General features: G+C 45.8%; 1 protein-coding gene across 5 annotated transcripts in view; it reads left to right on the top strand.

Annotated features, from left to right (window-relative positions):
* Positions 1 to 25,601, top strand: part of dse (dermatan sulfate epimerase) — a 144,679-nt gene that overhangs the window by 82,063 nt on the left and 37,015 nt on the right. The gene's annotated exons all lie outside the window — the stretch shown is intronic.

The following is a 25,601-nucleotide window of genomic DNA, read 5'->3' as shown; positions in this document are numbered from 1 at the left end:
GTTATCAGAAGTAAAGTTGGGTTAATATTGTCACATCTTGAGGTATAGTGAAAAGCATTCTCCTGTCTTCTCTGTCCCCACCCCGCCCGTAACTTTTGACATCTTTACTAATCAAGAACCTATCAACCTCCGCTTAAAATAGGCCCAATGACTTGACCTTCACAGCTGTCTGTGGTAATGAATTCCACTGATCCACCATCCTCTGGATTAAAGAAGCCTTGATGTAAAGAATAACAGATCACTTGGCTTCCTGCTTGCCTGCCGCATCTCCACATGGGCCTTAAGATACTTGTGTACAAGTGCTCCCAGCTCATTTTGAACGTCAAGACAAATCTCTCACCATTAGACAAACATTTCACTTTCCTTTCATGAGAACCAAAGCAGATGAGTGCTTATTATTTTTCCTTCCTTCTGCCATGCTGCCACCCAGTCACCCAGCCTAAACATCTTCCCTAAAAGCCTCTTCCACCTCCACATTCACAATTCTCACTTTTGGGGACTCGGCAGTTCATGTTCTAAGTGTTAATTCTTTACTTTTTTATTATTTGTTCTTTTTCCACATTGGACGATGTTAGTCTTTGTGGTTTTTCATGGATTCTATTGTCTTTCTTTGTTTTGTGGGAGTCTGCAGGATGATGAATTTCAAAGTTGAATATGGAATTCATTCTTTGATAACAAACTTACTTTGAACTCCATTTAGTGTCAGTCTGGGCCTGGCAATTGATTGGAAACGCAGTGATTCTTGTTTACTTCTGATTTAACTTTTTACTCAGTTTTTAATTCAGATTTTCAAAGTGAATTTGTGCATATCAGTCAATTCCAACATTTAAATAAAATCCAAATGACATCAGTTCATGATATCATGATAACAGTTTTGATGTCTGCGCACAAGTTCTTGGCATTTGCGCTTAGTAATAACTGTATCATCATAAATTATTTCAAGTGGCAAGACAGTGCTTTCTCTGATTTCATTTCAAGATGCTTAAAAATAGCATTTTTAAACTATTAAAAATGCTGATGGAGTCTTGATGAAGCATCTCAGCCTGAAACATTGACTGTTTATTCCAGTCCATAGATGCTGCCTGACTTGCTCAGTTCCTCTAGTGTTTAGTGTGTGTTGCTCAGGATTTCCAGCTTCTGCTGAATCTCTTGTGTTTATTTTTAAACTGTTTTCTGTTTTATTTCTCCCTGTTTCTGTGCTCGTGCAATCATTTTGGAGATATGATGAGCAGGGATTTCTGCAAGAATATGTGACGACTATGCACTGGAGACTCTGACCTAACATGTGGCGTGCTGTGTAGTGATACAGCATGGAGTCGGCCCTTCCCGTCCTTTGAGCAAGCCTCGACAAACCCGACCAACCTAATTACGGGACAATTTACAATGACCATTTAACCTACGTGTTACATCTTTGGACTGTGGGAGGAAACCAGATCACCCAGGGGGAAGCCCACACATTCCACGAGGAGGACGTACAGAGACTCCTTACAGAATGGTGCTGGAATTGAATTCCGAGCTCTGGAACACCCCAAGGTGTAATGGGTGTCACAATAACCTCGAGCGCTAACACCAGGGATGCACTGCGACAGCTGTACAGTATCGTCACTTCTCCACAAAACAAGCATCCGAATTGCAGGAGTCTTCAATCAATTTATTTGTTGTAGTTTTTGGTTCTTTTTTTATTGTGTTCTTTTTATAGTTAGTTATTATGTTTTTTAATGCTGCATCAGAGCCAAAGTAACAATCATTTTGTTCTCCTTTGTTCTCATCTACTGAAGAATGATGATAAATGATCTTGAATCTTGAAATTAAGCTATACCATAATTAAATAGCATTTTCTTTTTAGAAACAGTATGTATCTAAGGTTTTATAAGTCAGAGGTCAGACCACACTTTGAGTATTGTGAGCAGTTTTGGGCCCCTTATCTAAGAAAGGATGTGCTGACATTGGAGAGGCTTCAGAGAAAATTAACATCAGGAATGAAAGAGTTAATGTTTATGAAGTGTTTGGCTCTGGGCCTGTACTCGCTGGAGCTTAGAAGAATGAGGGGTCATCTCATTGAAACCTATTGAATATTAAAAGACCTAGATGGAGTGGATATGGAGAGGATATGAAAACTTACTGATTTAATCAACGACATTTTTGAGACTGGAATAATACCAGAAGAGATGAAAAAATCAGTATCTATCACTCTTCCTAAGAAACCTGGAGCAATAGAATGTGAATTACATAGGACTATAAGTTTAATCAGTCATATCACCAAGATACTTTTAAGAATTTTGATGACAAGAGCTAAAAGTAAGATACAAGCTGCAATAGGCAAAGAACAAAGTGGTTTTGTGAAAGACAAAGGTACAAGAAATGCAATATTGATGTTAAGCACACTATCAGAACGAGCTATTCAAGTGCAAAAAGATTTGTTTGTTTGTTTTATCGACTACACAAAAGCATTTGATAAAGTGAAGCACAATAAGCTATTTGAAATGTTACAGAAACCTCTAGATCTAGATTCAAAAGACCTCCGCCTAATCAGAAATCTGTACTGGGAACAAACTGCTGCTGTAAGAATAGATGGAGAAGTGAGTCAGTTTACGAAAATCAAGAGAAGCGTTAGACAAGGGTGTGTTTTCTCCCCTGATTTATTTAATGTGTACAGTGAAACAATATTACAAAAAATAAGAGACATCTTGGGAATCAAAGTTGGCGGTGAAAACGTCAATAATTTCAGATATGTCGATGACACTGTGTTGATTGCAAGTACGGAGGAAGAACTACAAAATTGTTGAAGAAAGTGCAAAAATGGGTCTATCTATCAATTACAAAAAGACAGATTGTATGGCGATATCCAAAAAGAAATCCGATCTGCAGGCTGAGAATAAATGGGGAAGACATAAAACAAGTACAGAACTTTTGCTACTTAGGAAGCTGGGTGACATCAGATGGCAGGTGCGACTTGGACATCAAAAGAAGAATAGGGATGGCAAAAGACACCTTTACGAGAATGAAGAGTGTACTGACCAATACTAAACTAGGCATGACAACCCACCTCAGAGTACTGAAACGTTACGTTTATCCAGTTATGTTATATGGCTCAGAATGCTGGACAATATCTAGTAATATGAGGAAATGAATTGTAGCAGCAGAGATGTGGTTTTTGAGGAGGATGCAAAGAATATCATGGACGAAACGAATATCTAATGAGAATGTCATGAACAGAGCAAACACAAAAAGAGAAATAATGTATGAGATCATGAAAAGGCAACGTAACTTCATTGGACATGTGATTAGGAAAGAGGAGTTAGAATGCATGGTAATTATGGGAAAAATTGAAGGGAAGAAAGCAAGAGGAAGACAAAGACAAGTGATGATGGAGACAGCAGCCAGAGAACTGGAAATAAATACTAATGAATTGATCCACTTGACCCGATACAGGAGTGTGTGGGCCATGGCAGTCAAAGCTCAAACTGGGCATGGCACCTGATGATGATGATGATGGAGAGGATGTTTCCTGTAGTGGGAGAGTCTAAGACCAGAGGGCACTGTTGTAATGTGAGCATTATTAAAAGTAAGTTAATACTAATTGGGATAATGGGGGGGTTTTACTTCTGTTCCTTTTTTACTTCCGGTGGGCTTTGTTTATAGTGTGCCTGCCATGCCGGACGGGTTGTGAACGCCTCTGTATATACATAACGGTTTTGATTCGAGATAAAGTTGTTTCTTTGGCATGAAGTTGTTGAGTGTGCCTTTTTCAAGGTAGAAGTTACTACATGTTTTTGGCGATGAGGTGAACTGGTTTTGTGAACGTATCAGCACGTTTTTCGAATGGGAGCTTCGCGTTTCAGATGGCTACGTTTGGAACTATCGGGGAATTTCTGGAAGGAAACGAGGACTGGCCGGAGTATGAGGAAAGGTTGGGACACTTTTTCTGTGCTAATGGAATTACTGAGGAGGCTAAGAAGCGCTCTATTCTCCTGAGTGTGTGTGAGGCGAAGACTTAGAAGCTAGTAAGGAATTTAGCCACGCCGCGGAAACCAGGGGGACATTCCATATGACGAACTGGTTAAGCTCGTGGGGAACCACTACAATCCGAAAACTTCTGTGATAGTCCAGCGGTGTAAGTTTCACAGCCGTTTCAGGAAGCCAGGTCAGTCTGTGGCCAATTTTGTGGCCGAGCTTTGGCAGCTGTCAGAGCATTGTGATTTCAGAGCGGTGTTGAATGTCATGCTCCATGATAGATTGGTATGCGGCATTAATAATGACGACATACAACGCCGCCTGTTAGGGGAAACCCCACCGCTCACTTTCAAGAAAGCCTTAGAGATTGCCCAAGGCATGGAGATGGCTGCTAATAATGTCAAGGATATCCAGAAAGGACGTGGGGGGTCGCAGTCGGTGGCAGTGCACCAAGTCAGGAGGGAGACTGGTAAACAGGCAAAGCGGGTGGAATGTTTCCGGTGTGGAGGGACGCACTATGCAAATGATTGCAAATTCAAAGACACTGTCTGCCATGCTTGTAGCAAAAAGGGACATTTAGCTAAAAAGTGCACAAGTTCAAAGGGTAAGATTAAGCCTGGGCGGGGGAAAGCTCAACAGGCTCAGGCAGCCACACACCATCTAGAAGATGCAGATGAAGAGGCAGCGTGTGCCTACTACATGTTTGCAGTGGAAACAGATGAGGAACCACCTGAACCACATTATGCCACAGTCACTGTCAGGGGAAAGGGCATTAAGTTTGAGATTGATTCAGGGGCTACTGCATCGGTCATTAGTGAGGAGACCTATATGAAGACATGGGGGTCCAACCTGCCTCCCATTAGACTGTCAAAGCTCAAAATCAGGACCTATACGGGGCAGCCCATACCTCATTTAGGGCTGTTATATGTGGACATTTCAGCCGGGGGTCAGAAGGCTGAAGCCAGGCTAGTCATAGCTAAGGGCAGGAGGCCCAGTCTTTTGGGTTTCAATTGGCTTTGCAAAATCCGGCTAAGCTGGCATGAAATTAAGTATGCACACACGATGGAGGACATTCTGCAGCGGTACAGTGACGTTTTCAGGGACGAGCTGGGAACACTGAAGGGTGTGACAGTGAAACTCCATGTCGACCCTGAGGCTACAGCATGTTTTTTAAAGCCCAGGTCGGTGCCCTATGCCATGAAAGGCAAAGTCGAGGAAGAGCTGGAATGATTACAGAGGCTGGGCATTATTGAGCCCGTCCGGTTTTCAAGGTGGGCAGCTCCCATTGTTACAGTTTTGAAGACAGACAAAACAGTGACTATGGGGGGATTATAAGCTTATGGTGAATCAGGTCTCTAGGCTGGAGGAGTACCCATTGCCATGGGTGGATGACCTGTTTGCGACCCTGCCGGGGGGTAAGCTGTTCACAAAGCTGGACATGAGCCACGCCTACCAACAGCTGCTGGTCGATGAGGATTCAAAGGAGTACGTCACAATTAATATGCACAGGGGATTATTCAAGTACAATCACCTGGTGTTTGGAGTGGCGTCCAGCCCTGCCAATTTCCGAAGGACAATGGACACTTTGCTGCAGGGGATTCCACACGTAGCAGTGTACCTTGATGATATTTTGATCACGGGGGCTACGGAGGTGGAGCATCTGGCTAATTTAGAACGGGTGCTGAAGAGGCTCTCAGACACAGGGCTGTGGTTGAAACGCGGAAAATATGTGTTCCTGACATCGAGTGTGACTTACCTGGGACACAAGATCACAGCTGAGGTGCTTTTTCCTGTGGAGGACAAAGTGAGAGCTATTAAGGAGGCCCCAAGCCCTAAGACACTCACGGAACTCAGATCATTTTTGGGCATGGTGAATTATTATGGCAAGTTTCTTCCTGACAGACTGAATCTCTGACGGGACAGTTCTTTTTTTTGTTGTTGTTAGACTGAATGTTGAATCTGTCACATTTTCCAGATGTTTTGTGTTGATAAACTGTTGCTGAGATACTAGTATTAAGTTTTCAGGGGAACGCAAATTAATAACACCACTGTTTTTATTTCCTAGTTTTCACATTTGGGGGATGTTGGATTTTAAAGGGGAGAAGTGTTGTAATGTGAGCATTATTAAAAGTAAGTTAATACTAATTGGGATAAGGGTGGGGGTGAGTTTACTTCCGTTCCTTTTTTCACTTCTGGTGGGCTTTGTGTATAGTGTCCCTGCCATGCCGTATGGGTTGTGAAAGCCTCTGTGTATACATAACGGTTTTGAAGTGCGAGATGAAGTTGTTTCTTTGGCATGAAGTTGTCGAGTGTGCCTTTTTCAAAGTCGAAGTTACTACAAGCACAACCTCAGAATCTCCTTTTGAATGGAGATGAGGAGGAATTTCTTTAGCCAGAGACTGGTGATTCTGTGGATTAATTGCTACAGGCTGCTGTGGAAGCCACGTCATTGGATATATTTAAAGCAGGGGTTGATAGATTCTTGATTAGTAAGGGCACTAATGTTATGGGAAGAAGGCAGGACAGTGCGGTTGAGGGATAATAAATCAGCCATGGTCAAATGGTGGAGCTGATTCAATGGGCCAGATGGCCTAATTCTGCTCCTATGTCTTATGGTCTTACCTATTTCCAGTGTACATGAAGCTCTTTGAGAGGGTCTTTTACAAATCTATGTACTGTGTGGAGCAGAGTCTCACGTACGAAGATTAAAGGAGCCCACTGGATTACTTGACTATAAAAGGCCTTTGTCCTCTTTGAATAAATACCTGATGTGCTCTTGGAGAAAGTTGACATGTTACGGATAAACATTTTCCTCCTCAATCAATCTCGCGCCATCCGCAAACACATTTTGCCTGTGTCGTGGATGTGGAGGAACAAATTAAGCATTTGGATTTCTGGAAACTTCTGAAACAGATTTCACCGGTATGAGCAATCTTATTTGAAAATTGTGCTACTTTAACAGCACTGATTTCTTTTATTTACAGCGGTGTGAGAAATCATTTGTGTAAAGTGTTTTCTTGGGGAGGTGTCAGTAAAAATGTCCTTTATCTGTACATTGGCAATAAAAAGATAGAACAGTGTCATGGAGATGGAGGGAAGGGGAGAGAGGGAGGGAGGAAGAGAGATTGGGAGGGAGAGAGAGACGGAGGATGGGAGACTGAGGGGGGAAAGAGAGGAAGAGAAGGGGGGGTGGGAGAGGGTGCAAAGGAGAGAGAGTGAGGGAGAGAAAGAGGGTGGAGAAAGGGAGAGAGGGGAAAGGAAGGAGCGAGTATGAGGGAGAGAGAGTGGAGGAAGTAGAGGGAGGAAGAGAGGGAGGGAAAAGTGTATCTTGCGAATTGATGTCTTGGTAAGCTGTGATTTCTCCACCTATTTTGATGTGTTGCATTCCCCTGAGCATATACAATATAAAGCTTTTAATTCCTTTTGAAATCTCTGGCATAAAAGTGCTAATGGTAGTGATTGCTTATGTGAAACAGATGGCATAAACTTGTGCAAAATGGAAATAGGTTTTCCAAATATTTTTGTACAGCATTGAGATTACACTCATAAATCTATGTACATTTTGTATCAAAAGAAAGCTAATGTGTAGGAAATGTTTAGGTGAGGCTATTTGTGGCACCATAACTGTGTAGGCTTCATTTTAATTGCTCACAGACCCGGTGAGAAATTGCACTAGGAACCTAATCTCTGACCTGCCAAGGCAAAGGGAGACATAAATAATTTAAAAGGCTGAGTTCCAGCCAGAGCTACCCCACCCCAACCCTGTTCCAAGCTGAAAGAGATATAGATTCAGGCTATTTGCGGGTCACTCGCCAGAATCCTCCAGAATCCTGAGAGATCCTTGTATTTTCCCATACAACACACAAATAAGTGACACAAGAGATTCTGGAGACTCTGGAAAATCTGTCCCAAATGTCTACTGTTTATTCTCCTCCACCAATTCTGCCTGAATTGCTGAGTTCCTCCAGCATTTTCTGTGTGTTAAAGAAGTTTATGGCTGGTTGCCTGTTCTTTCCTTGTATGTCGTTATTTTTGCCTGCTTCTTGACCTAACCCAGCCGACTTTCTACTGGAATGTTCATCTGTGCCTTTATCACCTCGAGGCCCAGTGCTGTCCACGTCTTGCAAACAGTGGAAATGTGATCTCATCCAGAACTCAGCTGCCTGTGCCTAAACCTGTATCGGATCCCAATGCCAAGGTGTTTGTTCTCTGACCTGCTCACTAACCAGTCCATTGGATTCCCTGTCCACAAACACACACAAAATGTTTGAGGAACTCAGCAGGCCAGGCAGCATCCATGGAAAAGAATAAACCGGCAACGTTTTGGGCCGAGACCCTTCATTAGAACTGGAGAGGAAAAGATGAGGGGTCAGGGTTAGAAGGTGGGAGGACGGGAGAAAGAAACACAAGGTGACAGGTGAAACCTGGAAGCGGGGGGCAGTGTGAAGTACAGAGCTGGAAGTTGATTGGTTACAGGGCTGGAGAAGGGTGAATCTGATAGGAGAGGACAGGAGTGGGAAAGGGGGAGGAGCACCAGAGGGAGGTGATGGGCAGGTAAGGAGATAAAGTGAGAGAGGGAAAAGGGGATGGGAAATGGTGAAGGGTGGGGGGAGGGTATTACCGGAAGTTCGAGAAATCAATGATTATGCCATCAGGTTGGAGGCTACCCAGCTGGAATACAAGGTCCAGCTCCTGCCTGAGTGTGGCCTCATCACGACAGTAGAGGAGGCCATGGACTGACATGTTGGAATGGGAAGTGGAATTAAAATGAGTGGTCACTGGGAGATCCCACTTTTTCTGGCGGACGGAGTGTAGGCACTCATCGAAGGTCTCCCAATCTACATCAGGTCTCACCTATATACAAGAGGCCAGACCAGGAGCACTGGACACAGTAAGTGACCTCAACAAACGCACAGGTGAAGTGCTGTCTCACCTGGAAGGACTGTTTGGGGCCCTGAATGGTAGTGAGGGAGAAGGTGTAGGGACAGGTGTAGCACTTGTTCCACTTGCAAGGATAAGTGCCAGGAGGAAGATTCGTGGGGAGGGAGGAACGGACAAGGGAATCGTGTGGGGAGTGATCACTGTGAAAAGCAGAAAGTGGTTGAGAGGGAAAGATATGCTTGGTAACGCACACAAAATGCAGGAGGAACTCAGGAGGCCAGGCAGCATCTATGGAAAGGAGTCCCTCCGAGGGGTCTCAGCTCGAAACGTCGACTGTACTTTTTTCCATAGATGCTGTCTGGCCTGCTGAGTTCCTCCAGCATTTTGTGTGTGTTGCTTGGATTTCCAGCATCTGCAGATTTTCTCTTGTTTAAGATGTGCTTGGTGGTGGGATCCTGTTGGAGATGGTGGAAGTTCTGGAGAATAATGTGCTGGATGTGGAGGCTTGTTGGGTGGGAGGTGAGGACAAAAGGAACTCTACCCCTGATGGGGCAGCAGGAAGATGGGAGTGAGGGCAGATGTGTGAACTGCCCCACTGAACTCATATCTGCACACCTCAGCTCAGTTTTATTCCTGCCTATCTACATCCGTGACACTTCACACGCTCTTGATCTTATCAATGATTTCAAGTTCCCTGGCCCTGAGCATCTTAATTTCACTATGAATATCCAGTCCCTACACACCTCCATCCCCCACCAGGAAGGCTTCAAAGCTCTCTGTTTCTTTCTGGACACCAGACCTAACCAGTTCCCCTCCACCACCACTCTCCTCCATCTGGTGGAACTTGTCCTCACTCTCAATAATTTCTCCTTTGCTTCCTTCCACTTCCTTGAAACAAAAGGTGTAGCCATGGGTATTCGCGTGGGTCCCAGCTATGCCTGCCTGTTTTTCGGCTGCATAGAACAGTCTATGTTCCAAGCCTACACTGGTATCACTCCCCAACTTTTCCTATATTACATTGACAGCTGCCATGGTGCTGCTTCCTGCACCTAAGCAGAGCTCGGTGTGGAGTTAGGTAAGGGAGAAATACAAAGAGATCTAGGAGTACTTGTTCATCAGTCTCTGAAGGTGAATGAGCAAGTGCAGCAGGCAGTGAAGAAGGCTAATGGAATGTTGGCCTTTATTACAAAGGGAATTGAGTACAAGAGCAAGGAAATCCTTTTGCATTTGTACAGGGCCCTGGTGAGACCACACCTGGAGTATTGTGTCCAGTTTTGGTCTCCAGGGTTAAGGAAGGACATCCTGGCTGTGGAGGAGGTGCTGCGTAGGTTCACTAGGTTAATTCCTGGGATGTCTGGACTGTCTCACGCAGAGAGGTTAGAGAGACTGGGCTTGTACACGCTGGAATTAAGGAGATTGAGGGGGGATCTGATTGAGACATATAAGATTATTAAGGGATTGGACAAGATAGAGGCAGGAAATATGTTCCAGATGCTGGGAGAGTCCAGTACCAGAGGGCATGGTTTAAGAATAAGGGGTAGGTCATTTAGGACAGAGTTGAGGAGGAACTTCTTCTCCCAGAGTGTTGTGGAGGTGTGGAATGCGCTGCCTCAGAAGGCAGTGGAGGCCAATTCTCTGGATGCTTTCAAGAAGGAGCTAGATAGGTATCTTATGGATAGGGGAATCAAGGGTTATGGGGACAAGGCAGGAACCGGGTATTGATAGTAGATGATCAGCCATGATCTCAGAATGGCGGTGCAGGCTCGAAGGGCCGAATGGTCTACTTCTGCACCTATTGCCTATTGTCTATAACTTCATCCACTTTGCCTCCAAATTCCACCCTGCCTCAATTTTACCTGGTCCATTTTCAACACCTCCCTCCCCTTTCTCAATGTCACTGTCTCTATCTCTGGAGACAGCTTATCTACTGATATCTATTATAAACCAATGGACTCTCACAGCTACCTGGACTACCTCCCACCCTGTTACTTGTAACAGTGCCATCCCCTTCTCTCAATCTCTCTGTCCCCATGCATCTGCTCTCAGGATGAGTCTTTTCATTCCAGAACGAAGGAGATGTCCTCCTTCAATGAAAAGGGCTTCTCTTCCTCCACCATCAACACTACCCTCAACCACATCTCTTCCATTTTGTGCACATCTGCCTCCCCACATCCTCACCTACCACCCCACCAGCCTCTATCTAGGCCTTTTGTTAGATAGAGTGGATGTGGAGTGGATGTTTCCTGTAGTGGAATGCCTAGGGCCCAAGGGCACTAGTTCAGAATCAAGGGACGCCATTTACAACTGAGATGAGGAGGAATTTCTTTAGCTAGAGGGTAGTGAACCTGTGGAATTCATTGCCACAGTAGGCTGAGGAGGCCAAGACATTGAATATATTTAAAGTGAAGGTTGATAGGATCTTGATTAGTAAGGCTGTCAAAGGTTAGTTTTGTTTTTAAATTCTTCTATAGCTTTTCCTATTCTTTCTTTGTAACCTTTCCTAATATATGACCCTTTTAACTTTTCGCATTCCTCTAATTCTAGCATTTGTATCACCCAGAATTTCATCACTCCATTATTGAAAGATTAAAGATTAGCTATATAAATGTCACATGTACTTTGAAGTATCGAAACATACAGTGAAATGCGCCATTTGTATCAACGCCAGTCTGAGGATGTGCTGGGGGCAGCCTGTAAGTGTCACCATGCTTCCAGTGCTAACACAGCATGACTCACCCTAATCCGTACGTGGTTGAAACACGGGAGGAAACTGAAGCACCCAGAGGAAACCCACATGGTCACGGGGAAAATGTTCAACAACCTTACAGATAGCAGTGAGAATTGAACCCGGTTCACTGGTGCTGTAAAGCAACATCGTGCCATGTTGGCTGCTGTTATTTCAGACACTTATGGAAATAAATCCCTAACGCTCTCCCATCCTTTCCTCTTTCAAGTTACAACTTACACTCTGTCTCACTTATCAAGCTTTTTGCCATCAATTCAATCACTTTTTTTGGTGGTGTGGTATCACATGTGTTTGCTAACACGTGTGCAAAACCCGTGATGTTTTATGTTGCATTCATTAAGATGCAGAGACACTTTCTACAATAGTTTCAATGGTCCCATTTAATATCAGAGAATGTATACAGAATAAAACCTAAAATTCTTACTCTTCGCAGACATCCACGAAGCAAACCCCAAAGAATGGACGACTGAAAAACGTTAGAACCCCAAAGCCCCCTTTCCCCCCCTCCCATGCACAGGCAGCATCAACCCCCCCCACCTCCCCCTAGCAGAAAGCATCAGCTTCCTCCATCCACCAAGCAAACAATAGCAAAGCCCTCAAGGAGCCCATGATCTGTAGTCCAACAAAAACTACAGTTCATAACCCAGCACTTCAACATCTCACAGCCTCTTTCTCTCTCACTAAAAGGGACAGAGGAGTCACCCTTTCCACAGCAAGAGAGATCAGATCGCTGTTTCAGTGTTAAAATCTGAAGCAATGCTTATTCGGGGAGGGAGGGAGCGAGACAGGGAGAGAACAGCCCTCTCCCTCGATGTTCCTGTCTTCGCGAAGTTCCAGTCGGGGACACCGGCAAGGAATCGATTCTTCCAGGCTACTCCTGGAGGTATTAAACATGCCGGGCTGTTTAGTGAGCTATGGAAGCAGGAAGTCGCTGCTGTTCTGAACCGCAGTTTGAGTGCAGCTATAGATCACAGACAGGACCCCATCAGCCACCTTGAAAAGGGAAAAAGATTCATTAAAGAGAAGAACTTTAGCTGGTTCTCTGATGATTTCGAAGAAGTCGCCCTCTAGTGTCATCTTAACTTCTCCCCCTCAAATCAAAGCTGTAGCCATGGACCTTGCATTGGCCCCAGCTACGCTGGTCTTTTTGTTGTCTGTGTGGAACAGTGATTGTTCCGAACCCCCACTCTCCACCCATTTAGAGTTATAGAGAAGTACAACACAGAAACAGATCCTTCGACCCAACTAGTCCATGCCAAGCCATTTAAACCCTACTCCCATCGACCTGCACCCAGACCACAGCCCTCCACATCCCTACCATCCATGTATCTGTCCAAACTCTTTGTAAACGTTGACTTTGACAACTGCTTTGTCGTTGCTTTTTGTTCTTCTGGGTTATTTGTCAATTGTGTCACTTTTGCTAACAAATTTCAACCTGCTTTCAAATTCACCTAGACCAGGGGTTCTCAACCTGGGGTGTACGGACCCCTTGGTTAAGGGTGTTAGTCCATGGCACAAGAAAGGTTGGGGAGCCCTCGACCATTGCTGACACTGCACTTTCCTTGATTTGGCTGCGCCCATTTCAGGAGACTAGATATACACTGAGAACCAACACACACTCATGACTCCAACAGCTACACCTCCTCCCACCCTTTTAACCAGTGTTTTACTTACCCGAGCTATAACACTGTGCTCTTGTATTCCATGCCTCAGCTAATGAAGGCAAATACCTTCACTGCCTTAGCTGCTTATGCTGCCAGCTTCAGAGATTCTGGAACTTGTTTACCAGGGATAATTCTCCTGCTTTTCTTCAGATAGTTCAACGTGACTTTCACGTGCATCGGGGAAAGCAGACGGGGCATCAGGTTACTGTGCTAATCAATAAACAGCACCCACAAGCATACAGATTAGCTTTATTTGTTAAGTGCAGTGAAATGCATCATTTTGCATCGAGTCAAATCAGCAAGGATTGCACCGGGCACCCACGAGTGTTGCCAAGCTTCCAGCACCAACATAGGATGCCCACAATTTGCTGACCATAAACCGCACATCTTTGGAACGTGTGAGGGAATTGGAGCTCCCGGGGGAAGCCCATGTGGTCATACAGTGAGTGTGCAAGCTCTGTACAGACAGTGGCAGAATCTTACAGCTGAGCACTGTAATCATATTACATAGAAACGTAGAAAACCTACAGCAAAATACAGGTCCTTAGGCCCACAAAGTTGTGCCGAACATGTCCCTATCTTAGAAATTACTAAATGCCCTCTACTTTTCTAAGCTCCATGTACCTATCCAAAAGTCTCTTCAAAGACCCTATCATATCCGCCTCCACCACCGTTGCCGGCAGCCCATTCCACGCACTCACCACTCTCTGAGTAAAAAACTTACCCCTGACTTCCTCTGTACCTACTCCCCAGCAGCTTAAACCTGTATCCTCTTGTGGCAGCCATTTCAGCCCTGGGAAAAAGCCTCTGACTATCCACACAATCAATGCCTCTCATCATCTTATACACCTCTATCAGGTCACCTCTCATCTTCACAACACGCTGGAGGAACTCAGCAGGTCAGGCAGCATCCGTGGAAACAATAAGTCAACGTTTCGGGCCGGAACCCTTCATCAGGACTGAAGAGGGAAGGGGCAGAGGCCCTATAAAGAAGGTGGGGGGAGGTGGGAAGGAGAAGGCTGGTAGGTTCCAGGTGAAAAACCAGTAAGGGGAAAGAGAAAGGGGTGCGGGAGGGGAAGCAGGGAGGTGATAGGCAGGAAAGGTGAGATAGGGGAATAGGAGAAAACACAATGGGTAGTAAAAGGAGGTGGAACCATGAAGGAGGTGATAGGCAGCTGGGGGAGGGGACAAAGTGAAACTGGGAAGGGGGAAGGGAGGAGGAGGGAATTACCGGAAGTTGGAGGATTCGTTGTTCATACCAAGGGGCTGGAGACTACCCAGACAGTATATGGTTTCTTACCTGGCACCTCCCAGCCTTCTCCTTCCCACCCTCCCCCCACCGTCTTTATAGGGCCTCTGCCCCTTCCCTCTTCAGTCCTGACGAAGGGTTCCGGCCCGAAACGTTGACTGATCATTTCTACGGATGCTGCCCGACCTGCTGAGTTCCTCCAACGTGTTGTGAGTGTTGCTTTGACCCCAGCATCTGCAGAGTATTTTGTGTTTACCTCTCATCTTCCATCGCTCCAAGGAGAAAAGGTCGAGTTCACTCAACGTATTCTCATAAGGCATGCTCCCCAATCCAGGCAACATCCTTGTAAATCTCCTCTGCTAACCTCTATACTACCATGCCACCCCATACAGGGTGAGCGTGCAAGCTCTGTACAGACAGCGGCAGAACCTTACAGCTGATCACTGTAATCACATTACGCTAACCTCTACACTACCGTGCCACCCCGAACAGCAATCCCGAGCACCCGGAGGAAACCCACGCGGTCACAGGGGGAACGTGCAAACTCCTTACTGACAGTGGAGGGGTCTTAGAGCTAACTGCCACACTGCCATACCATCCTGTATAGCATTCCTTTCAGTCTTGCAATGAAGTTTCTCTCAGATATTTTCACGGTCAAGGTTTAAAATGGCTCACTGGAAGGAAAAGGAACTGAAAACAAAGGGAAACTAATGGAATCAGTTTTTCTTTTAATCATTCAAAGGTGACTGCAGAATGGATTTCCAAATCATTGTTCAATGTTCAGAAATTAGAGTGTTTTTAAAACAAATTAGAATTTCTAGGACTGAAAGTAAAGGAGCTCTTCCTAATTTTCCATCCCTTCTGATAGCTGGTTTCCCCTGTTCTTTAAGAGAATTACCACCTTCGAGCTGACAGGAGCCCTGAAGAGACACACTCAGCGTTTTAGGAACAGCTTTGACCATAAGACATGGGAGTAGAATTAGGCCACTTGGCCCATGGAGTCTGCTGCTCCATTCCACCTTGACTGATCTATTATCCCTCTCAACCCCGTTCTCCTGCCTTCTCTTCGTAAACCTTTCAACCCTTGACTAATCAAGAACTTTTCAGGCTCTTTAAATGTACCCAAATAACTTGGCTTCCACAGCCATCTGTAGCAATGAATTCCACAGGCTAAAAAAATTCTTCCCCATCTCAGCTCTAAAAGGACGTCCTTCTACTCTGAGGCTGTGCCCTCTGGTCCTAGTGCCCCCCAGTATAAGAGACATCTCCATAACCACTCTTTTCTTTTCTTTTTAAATCTTTTTATTAATTTTCAAAATTATAAGCAAAATAACAATGTTGATACAAAGAGATTGGAATAATCTTATTATTAATAAACAGATACAAAAAAGATTTCAAATAACACAGATATAATAGACTTCCAAACTTATGATGTAATTAATCATAAAGAAAAAAAGAAAAAAAATGCACAAAGAAACCCCCCCCCCCCAAAGAGGGGAAAAAAGAACTAAATACTAAACCCAAAAAAAGCAAACGGAACAAAACAAGGCTAGACCAATATTTTAAATCGAACATGTCAGTAATGTCGTCAACTCCGCTCCTCTATTCATATATTTTAAGTTAATAAGGAAGATTCGGAAAGGTCAAATTACATCATATGAAAATGTTGAATAAATAGTTTCCAAGTTTCTTCAAATTTAACAGAAGGATCAAAAAATATCACTTCTAATTTTTTCTAAATTTGAACATAATATAGTTTGGGAAAACCATTGGAATGTAGTAGGAGGATTGGTCTCCTTCCAGTTCAATAAAATAGATCTTCTGGCCATTAAAGTAACAAATGCAATAATCCGACAGGCTGAAGAAGTCAAAGATCTATGTTCTACCATTGGCAATCCAAAAATTGCCGTAATAGGATGGGGTTGTAAATCAAGACATAGAACTGTTGAGATAATATCAAAAATATCTTTCCAGTATTTTTCCAAGAGAGGACAGGACCAAAATATATGAGTTAAAGAAGCCACCTCAGAGTGACATAACCACTCTATCTAGGCCAGGCTTTCTGAACTTTGTTATGCCATGGATCCCTACGATTAACCAAAGGGTCCATGGACCTCAGGTTGGGAATCCCTGATCTGGGCCTTTCAGTATTTGATACTGAACCCTCCCCCTCCCCCACCATTCTTCTAAACCCCACTTTCTCCCCCCCCACCATCAGATTCCTGAATGGTGCTTGAACACTACTACACTTTTTGCTTTTTTTTTACTGTCACTTATGGTCATTTCTTACGTCTTGCACTGTAACTGCCACAAAGCAACAAATTCACAACACACAGTGTGTCAATGCGAAAATAAGGTGCAAGACCTTGAGGTAGATAATGAGTCAAGAGTTTATGTTCTTCCTTGATTGGTCAGGGCATCAAAGGTTATGAGGAGAAGGCAGGAGAACGGGTTTGAGAGGGATAATAAATCAGCCATGATGGAATGGCAGAGCAGACTCAATGGGATGTATGGCTTTAAAATAAGTTTGATCCAGATTCTGACAAAGTAGAAATAGAATTAAGTGAGTGTGAACAGAATTAAGATGTGGAGAGGTTGTTTCCTACGGTGGGAGAGTCTAGGGCCAGAGGTCACAGCCTCAGAACTGAGGGATGTCCATTTAGGACAGAGATTGGGAATTTCTTTAGCCAGCGTGTTGTGAATCTGTGGAATTCAGGTGGCTGTGGAGGCCAGGTCATTGGGTATATTTAAGGCAGAGACAGATAGATTCTTAATTAGTCAGGGTATGAAGAGTTACAGGGAGAGGGCAGGAGAATGAGGCTGAGAGGGATAATAAATCAGCCATGATGGAATGGCAGAGCAGACTTGATGGGCCTTATGGTCTTATAATAAATGTGATTCAGATTCTGACCAAGTAGATACAGAATTAAGTGAGTTAAGTAAGACAAAACTGTAATAACACCACAGCACTTTGCAGTTCCTCCACAGGTCATCGCCAACGTTGCATAGAGAGTTAGTCCTGACGAAGGGGCTCGGCCTGAAACGTCGACTGCACCTCTTCCTAGAGATGCTGCCTGGCCTGCTGCGTTCACCAGCAACTTTGATGTGTGTTGCTTGAATTTCCAGCATCTGCAGAATTCCTGTTGTTTGCATAGAGAAGTGGGAGGAGAATTTAGGTGGAGTTGCATGAAATTTCAAAGTATTGTATTGGGAAAAAAAAACTACTATGGGCAAATCTGGGCAGAAAAAATGCTTGATGCAGCAGCTTATGGAGTTCATGAAGTGAACAAATATGATCACGAGTGAAAATATTTCATTATCTGCGGCAAAAGATCTACCAAAACGGAAGTGGGAAATCTTTGTCTGGGAACAAGTGAGTCTGGTATCTTCTAATTGCTGTGAAAATAATAATGATTTCTTTATAGGCTACAAGCAAGTGTGAGTGATGTAACAGCCCTAATTGTCTTTTAGAAACTCCTTCCATTGAAAACGCTCACTCAGTACTCATAGAGTCAAAAGGACATTATGTCCTACAGCATCAAAAAAGGCCCTTTTTGGCTCACCGTATTCATGTCACTCATCAAGTACATATTGTATCTGGGCATATTCAACAGCTCCACGGATCTGTAGCTTTCTAAGTTATTGTTATGATTCGTGGGTTTTGACCGAAGAAAAATGGCCAGAGTCACTTGGCACATTCCTGCAAGGGTGTTTATTAGGTTTGTCAAAAATCAACCTTACAATAATTAGTGACAGTAGCAAAAAGAAAACTGCCAATATTTACTAAAAGGTATCTACCAGAAAACACCATTATAGATATGTACTATTTTGTCCAGTGTGAACTCCTGGCACCTTTCCTTCCTCCCCCCCTCCCTCCCTCCCTCCCCCCCTTCCCCTCTCCCTCTCTCTTTCCCCCTCACCCTCAACCCCTCTCTCTCCCCTTCATCCTCACCCCTCTCTCTCCCCTTCATCCTCACCCCTCTCTCTCCCCCTCATCCTCATCCCTCTCTCTCCCCCTCATCCTCAAACCCTCTCTCTCTCCCTCATCCTCACCACCTCTCTCTCCCCCTCTTTCCCTTCCTATAGAGAGCAATCCACCCCATTTTTTTGGATGCCAGGACATGCCAGCTTTAACTACCTGCCAAGTTAACAAGACTACACAAAAATTGGAATCTGATGCACCCCACAATGTAGTTACAATCATATTACAAAATGAACAGAAGCATCTCCCTTAAATACAGTATGCTTGTGATACAAACAGTATATTCATATTGACATATGCCCATGGAATATTCCAAGATGCATGGCAGAAAATGCACCGTAAAGCGAAGCCCTTTATGAGAATATACTGGGGAAAAGACAGTGAACTGCACACACTCAGCACAATGACAAAATGGTGTGTGTGTGTGTGTGTGTGTGTGTGTACACACAGAGTGCATTTACTAAGTGCTCTCTGTCACAGTTATGGTGATTCAAATGATGGTCTGGCTTTTTCCTCAAAATAACTGAACATAAAGCAATAATGGTCATTGTTAAATAGAATATAGAACATACCTGCATAGTATGGCCCTTCAGCCCATGATGCTGTGCTGACCTGTTAACACATTCCAAGTTCAGTCTTTTGCCGGCCGGTGGTGTTGTGGCATCTGCACCAGACTTCAAGGTGAGTGGTCCTGGGTTCGAATTGGACTGGCTCCGTGCACGCTTTTCATCTGTGCTGCCCCAAGCAAAGCTTATTGAGAAAGTAAGGAGGCATGGAATCCAAGGGGACCTTGCTTTGTGGATCCAGAACTGGCTTGCCCACAGAAGGCAAAGAGTGGATGTAGACGGGTCATATTCTGCATGGAGGCCGGTGACCAGTGGTGTGCCTCAGGGATCTATTCTGGAACCCTTACTCTTTGTGATTTTTATAAATGACCTGGATGACAGGAAGTGGAGGGATGAGTTAGTAAATTTGCTGATAACACAAAGGTAGGGGGTGTTGTGGATAGTGTGGAGGGCTGTCAGAGGTTACAATGGGACATTGATAGGATGCAAAACTGGGCTGAGAAGTGGCAGATGGAGTTCAACACAGATAAGTGTGAGGTAGTTCATTTTGGTAGGTCAAATATGATGGCAGAATATAGCATTAAATGGTAAGACTCTTGGCAGTGTGGAGGATCAGAGGGATCTTGGAGTCCATAGGGCCCTCAAAGCTGCTACGCAGGTTGACTCTGTGGTTAAGAAGGCACACGGTGCACTGGCCTGCATCGATTGTGGGATTGAGTTTAAGAGCCGAGAGGTAATGTTGCAGCTATATAGGACCCCGGTCAGACTCCACTTGGAGTACTGTGCTCAGTTCTGGTCGCCTCACTATAGGAAAGACGTGGAAACCATAGAAAGGGTGCAGAGGAGATTTACAAGGATGTTGCCTGGATTGAGGAGCATGCCTTATGAGAATAGATTCAGTGAACTCGGCCTTTTCTCCTTGGAGCAACAGAGGATGAGAGGTGACTTGATAAAGTACACAAGATAATGAGAGGCATTGATCGTGTGGATAGTCAGAGGCTTTTCCCCAGGGCGGAAGTGGCTATCACGAGAGGGCTTAGTTTTAAGGTGCTTGGAAGTAAGTACAGAGGAGATGTCAGGGGTAAGTTTTTTTACGCAGAGAGTGGTGAGTGCGTGGAATGGGTTGTCGGCGGTGGTGGAAGTGGAAACGATAGGGTCTTTTAAGAGGCTCCTGGGATGGGTACATGGAGCTTAGAAATATAAAGGGCTATGGGTAAAGCCTAGGTAGTTCTAAGGGAGGGACATGTTCTGCACAGCTTTGTGGGCTGAAGGGCCTGTATTGTGCTGTATGTTTTCTATGTTTCTATGCTGAGAAGGCACTGTTAATATCAGCAGTGTTCTACCCTTCCACTGAGCGAAAAATTTCTTGCTTGGATCCTATCTAAATAAATTACCCTTTACCCTAAGTAACCTATGCCTTGGGATTAAATTTCCCACTCTGTACCATATCTTGACACCTCATAATTTCATTTCTCCCTCAACCTCCTCAGCTCCAAGGAGAACAAATCTAGTCTCCTCTTCATGGAAATGCTCCAGTCCAGGCAACGTGTAAGTGAATCTCCTCTGCTTCCTCTACAATGTAATCGCATCCTTCCTATAGTGTGGTAACCAACACTGTATGTACGGCACTGTGAAAAAGTCTGCCGCACATGTATATAGCTAGGGTGCCTAAGACTTTTGCATAATACTGTAGTAATTTTATGTATTTTCTGACACAATAGAGCACAAATTTCATGACTTTATGGGCTGAATGACCTAATTCTTCTCCTGTTTCCTATAGTCTTATGGGAAATGTGTTTTCCCCAATCTCAACATTTTAGGAACAATTCTTCCCCTCCACCAGCAGATTTCTGAATGGTCCATGAACACTGTTCCTCTTTTGCACTATTGGTTTCTATTGTAACTGACAGTATGTTTTTATGTTGTGCGCTGTACTGCCATGAAACAAAAACAGATTTCATGACATATGTGAGTGATGATAAACCTGATTCTGATTTGGGCCTCTATTGTGGACTGAGAGTGAGGAAGGGGAATCCTGGTTGAGAAAATGGGAAGGGAGAGGGAAGCACTAGAAAGGCATTCGATAGAAAGCCAATTGCTTGGAATCAAATGGCCTTGCCTGGTGTCTCCGAGCTAGGTGTGCCTGCACTTGTGACACTCCCACATCCCTAGCAGTCTTTCTCTGGCATCTATCCCACATCTCTCCCACGACACTCCACCCTCGCCATTACTCATGTCCTTTGCTCCTGCAAGATTAACAAACTTGCTCGCTGCTCTATGTTGTGCAAAAGGCTTAGTTAGTCTAGCTACATATATTTTATGTGTCTAAGACTTCTGTGCTGTACATATATTCCAGCTGTGGCCTAACCAGTGTTTTAAGTAGTTGCATTGTAACTCTGTGCTCGTATATTCTGTGCCTCAGCTAGCATCTTCTATCAAGTCTCCTCTCATCCTCCTTTACTCCAAAGAGGATAGCCCCGGCTTGCTCAGCCTTTTCCCGTAAGACATGTAAGCCTGTAAACATTGTAATTGTTTCTGCCTCTGCCAGTCCCTCTGGCAATTTGTCCCATTTTGGGATGATTGGTCAGGGCATGAAGTGATACGGGGAGAAGGCAGGAGACTGGAACTGAGAGGGAAATGGTTCAGCCATGATGAAATGGTGGAGCAGACCTGATGGGCCAAATGGCCTAATTCTGATCCTATATCTTACGATCTTATAACCATCATCTTTCGTGTGAAGAAAATTGCACTTCAGGTGCCTTTTAAATTTCCTCCCTCACAGCTTTAACCTATTCCTTTTAGTTTTGGTCTGCTCTGCCCCAGGAAAACACTGTATCTACCCTATCTATGCACATCATAATTTTATAAACCACCATACGATCACTTTGAAGGCCCTGTGTTCCAGTGAGAATAAATTCAGTCCATCTACCACCAAAAACTCATTGCTTGTAAAAAAGGCACAACAAAGACTCTTCTTCCTCAGAAAGCTGAAACAGGCCAAACTTCCACAAAAGCTGTTGCCTAACTTCTACGGAAACACAATTGAAACCATCCTGACCAACAGCGCCACCGTGTGGTATGCCAGCTGCACAGCCGCTGGGCGACAAGACCTGCATCGCGAATTGTCAGGATGGAGCTCCCAGGACTGGACACCATCTACTCCAGCAGACTCAGGAGGAAAGCAATCAGCATAACCAGAGACACCGCACACCCTGGCCACTCCCTGTGTGACCCGCTGCCGTCCAGCAAAAGGTTCAGGACACTAAAAGCCGGAAAAAATAGACTGAGGAACAGCTTCTGTCCCAGAGCTGTGGCCTCCATCACACCACTCCCACAGAACAATGACTGAAACTGAAACTGTGAGCACACACATGTACACACAAGCACTCAAATACTTGCACTAACGGCACTTTGTGCATTACTGTGATATTCTGGTGCTGCTGAAACTTATTTTCTGCTACTTATCTATTTAATACTGTCTTTCTATTACTGTCTTGTTTTTATCTACTGCTTTATTTAATTGCCTGAGAGGAAGCCAAACAGAGTTTCATTGTACCCATGTATAATGACAATTCAATTCAATTCTAATCCCTCCTTATGAATCGAATGCTCCATTCCAGGCAATCTCCTATGCAAGATCACAGGAGGCTACAGAGGATTATCAACTCCAATATGGTCACTAGCTCTCCCACCATCGCAGACATCTTCAAAAGGCAGTGCCTCAAGAAGGTGGCATCCATTATAAAGGACCCTCATCGTCCAGGACATGCCCTCTGTTTATTTCTGCTGTTGTGGTGACCCACTTTCTAGCACACACGAATCGGCTCACGAAACAGCGTGCGCAGGCAGAGGGCCGGCCCCAAAAAGGGCGCCAGGCCATCTTACCAGCAGGGGGAAAATCCCGCGCGGAAAGGGTCTGGGAATATGCATTCCCCACAGTAGTCCCGCCCCAGGGAGGGCGGGAACGGGGAGGCCTTAAAGCAGGCCGCGAAGTTTGAATAAATCTCTTTCATCGCAACTCTAACTCACCGACTCCGTGTGGTTATTCTAGTGCTGTGTGTAGCACACCACTACATTTGGTGACCCCGACGGCCCAAACAATGTTTGGGCCAGAGATGACCGACACCGCATCTGTTCACGCAGTTTCGTTACAACTGCCAAGCTTTTGGCCGCTGAGACTCCGTCTGTGGTTCGAACAAGCAGAAGCTCAATTCCACATTCGGCGGATAACCTCGGAGTCCACTCGCTACTACTACGTGCTGAGCTCCCTCGACCAGGAGACTGCTGCACAAGTTGAGGAGTTTATACAGTCGCCCCCGGAGGACGGCAAATACACAGCATTCAAAGCCCTGCTCATAAGGACTTTCGGACTCTCACGGCGCGAACGAGCACACCGCTTAATGCACCTGGATGGTTTGGGAGACAGGCCGCCGTCAGCATTAATGAACGAGATGCTGGCCCTGGCTGAAGGACACAAACCCTGCCTCATGTTTGAGAAGGCGTTCCTAGAGCAACTGCCCGAGGACATATGCCTGCTGCTGTCCAACGCAGATTTCAGCAAACCCCGGGAGGTGGCGGCCCGAGCAGATGTGCTGTGGAATGCCAGGAAAGAGAGAGGGGCGTCCGTCGCACAGATCACCAAGCCGGGTGCCCAACGACAGACCAGACCAGGCCCGGCAGCAGAGCCTACAAAACCCGGCGACGGGAGTGAGGAGCCCAACGAACAATGGTGTTTCTACCACCAGCGGTGGGGCACAGAGGCCCGCCGCTGCAGACCGCCCTGCAAATTCCCGGGAAACGCCAGGGCCAGCCGCCGCTGATGGCTACAGCGCTGGCCATCAGGACAGCCTCCTGTACGTCTGGGACAAGCAGTCGGGACGCCGCTTTTTGGTCGACACCGGAGCGGAGATCAGCGTCTTACCTCCAACGAGTTACGACACCTGCGACAGAGAACCGGGACCCACCCTGAGGGCCGCTAATGGCAGCACAATACGAACCTACGGCACCCGCACGGTGCGGCTACAGTTCAGCTCCAGCCGGTTCACGTGGGACTTCACACTGGCCGCTGTGGCCCAACCACTGCTGGGGGCAGATTTTCTACGAGCCCACAGCCTGTTGGTCGACTTGCAAGGGAAGCGGCTAGTCCACGCCAAGACTTTTCAAACGTTCTCCCTGGGTGAAGCACAGTTGCCAACCCCACACCTGGACTCCATCACGCTGTCCGACGATGAATTCACCAGGGTCCTGGCGGATTTCCCATCAGTACTGACACCGCAGTTCACGGCAGCCATGCCCAGACACGGAGTACAGCACCACATCCCGACCCAGGGACCACCCCTCCACGCCCGTGCTCGAAGGCTTCCCCCGGACAAGCTCCGACTGGCGAAGGAGGTTTCAAGAAGATGGAGGAATTAGGGATCATACGACGGTCCGACAGCCCATGGGCCTCCCCCCTTCACATGGTGCCCAAGGCAACGGGGGGCTGGAGACCATGCGGTGACTACCGCAGACTGAACGAGGCTACAACGCCAGACCGCTACCCTGTGCCGCACATTCAAGACTTCGCAGCAAACCTACACGGCGCAAGGATCTTTTCCAAGGTAGACCACGTCCGGGGATACCATCAAATCCCTGTACATCCGGACGACATCCCCAAAACAGCACTTATCACCCCGTTCGGACTTTTCGAATTCCTCCGAATGCCGTTTGGTCTAAAGAATGCCGCACAGACTTTCCAGCGGCTAATGGACGCGGTGGGACGCGACCTGGACTTTGCATTCATCTATTTGGACGACATCCTCATAGCCAGCAGTAGTCGGCAGGAGCATCTGTCCCACCTCCGCCAGCTCTACTCCCGCCTGAGTGAATTCGGCCTTACAATCAATCCAGCCAAATGCCAGTTCGGACTCGACACCATCGACTTCCTGGGCCACAGAATTACTAAAGATGGGGCAACCCCGCTGCCCACCAAGGTAGACGCGGTCCGCAACTTCCCCCGACCCAACACAATCAAAGGCTTGCAGGAATTCGTGGGTATGGTGAATTTCTACCACCGTTTCCTCCCCTCAGCAGCCCGAACCATGCGCCCCCTGTTCACCCTGATGTCAGGTAAGGGCAAGGACATTACCTGGGACGAAGAGGCCGCAGCCGCTTTTGTTAAAACCAAAGAAGCCTTGGCAAACGCCACGATGCTAGTGCACCCCAGAACGGACGTTCCTACTGCCCTCACGGTGGACGCATCCAACACAGCGGTTGGTGGAATGCTGGAACAACTCATCGAGGGTTGCTGGCAACCCCTGGCGTTCTTCAGCAAACACCTATGACCACCTGAACTCAAATACAGTTCTTTCCACCGGGAGCTATTGGCACTATACCTGGCAATCCGGCATTTCAGGTACTTCTTAGAAGGTAGGCCCTTCACCGTGTTCACAGACCACAAACCGCTCACCTTTGCGTTCACTAAGGTGTCCGACCCCTGGTCATCCCGCCAGCAGCGACATCTGCCCTACATCTCCGAGTACACGACGGACATCCGGCATGTCTCTGGAAAGAACAACGT

The sequence above is a fragment of the Mobula hypostoma genome, chromosome 2, assembly GCF_963921235.1.
Source record: "Mobula hypostoma chromosome 2, sMobHyp1.1, whole genome shotgun sequence".
Taxonomy (NCBI): Eukaryota; Metazoa; Chordata; class Chondrichthyes; order Myliobatiformes; family Myliobatidae; genus Mobula; species Mobula hypostoma.
Note: the sequence above shows the minus strand (reverse complement) of the source record. Positions and strands in the feature narration are given on the sequence as shown.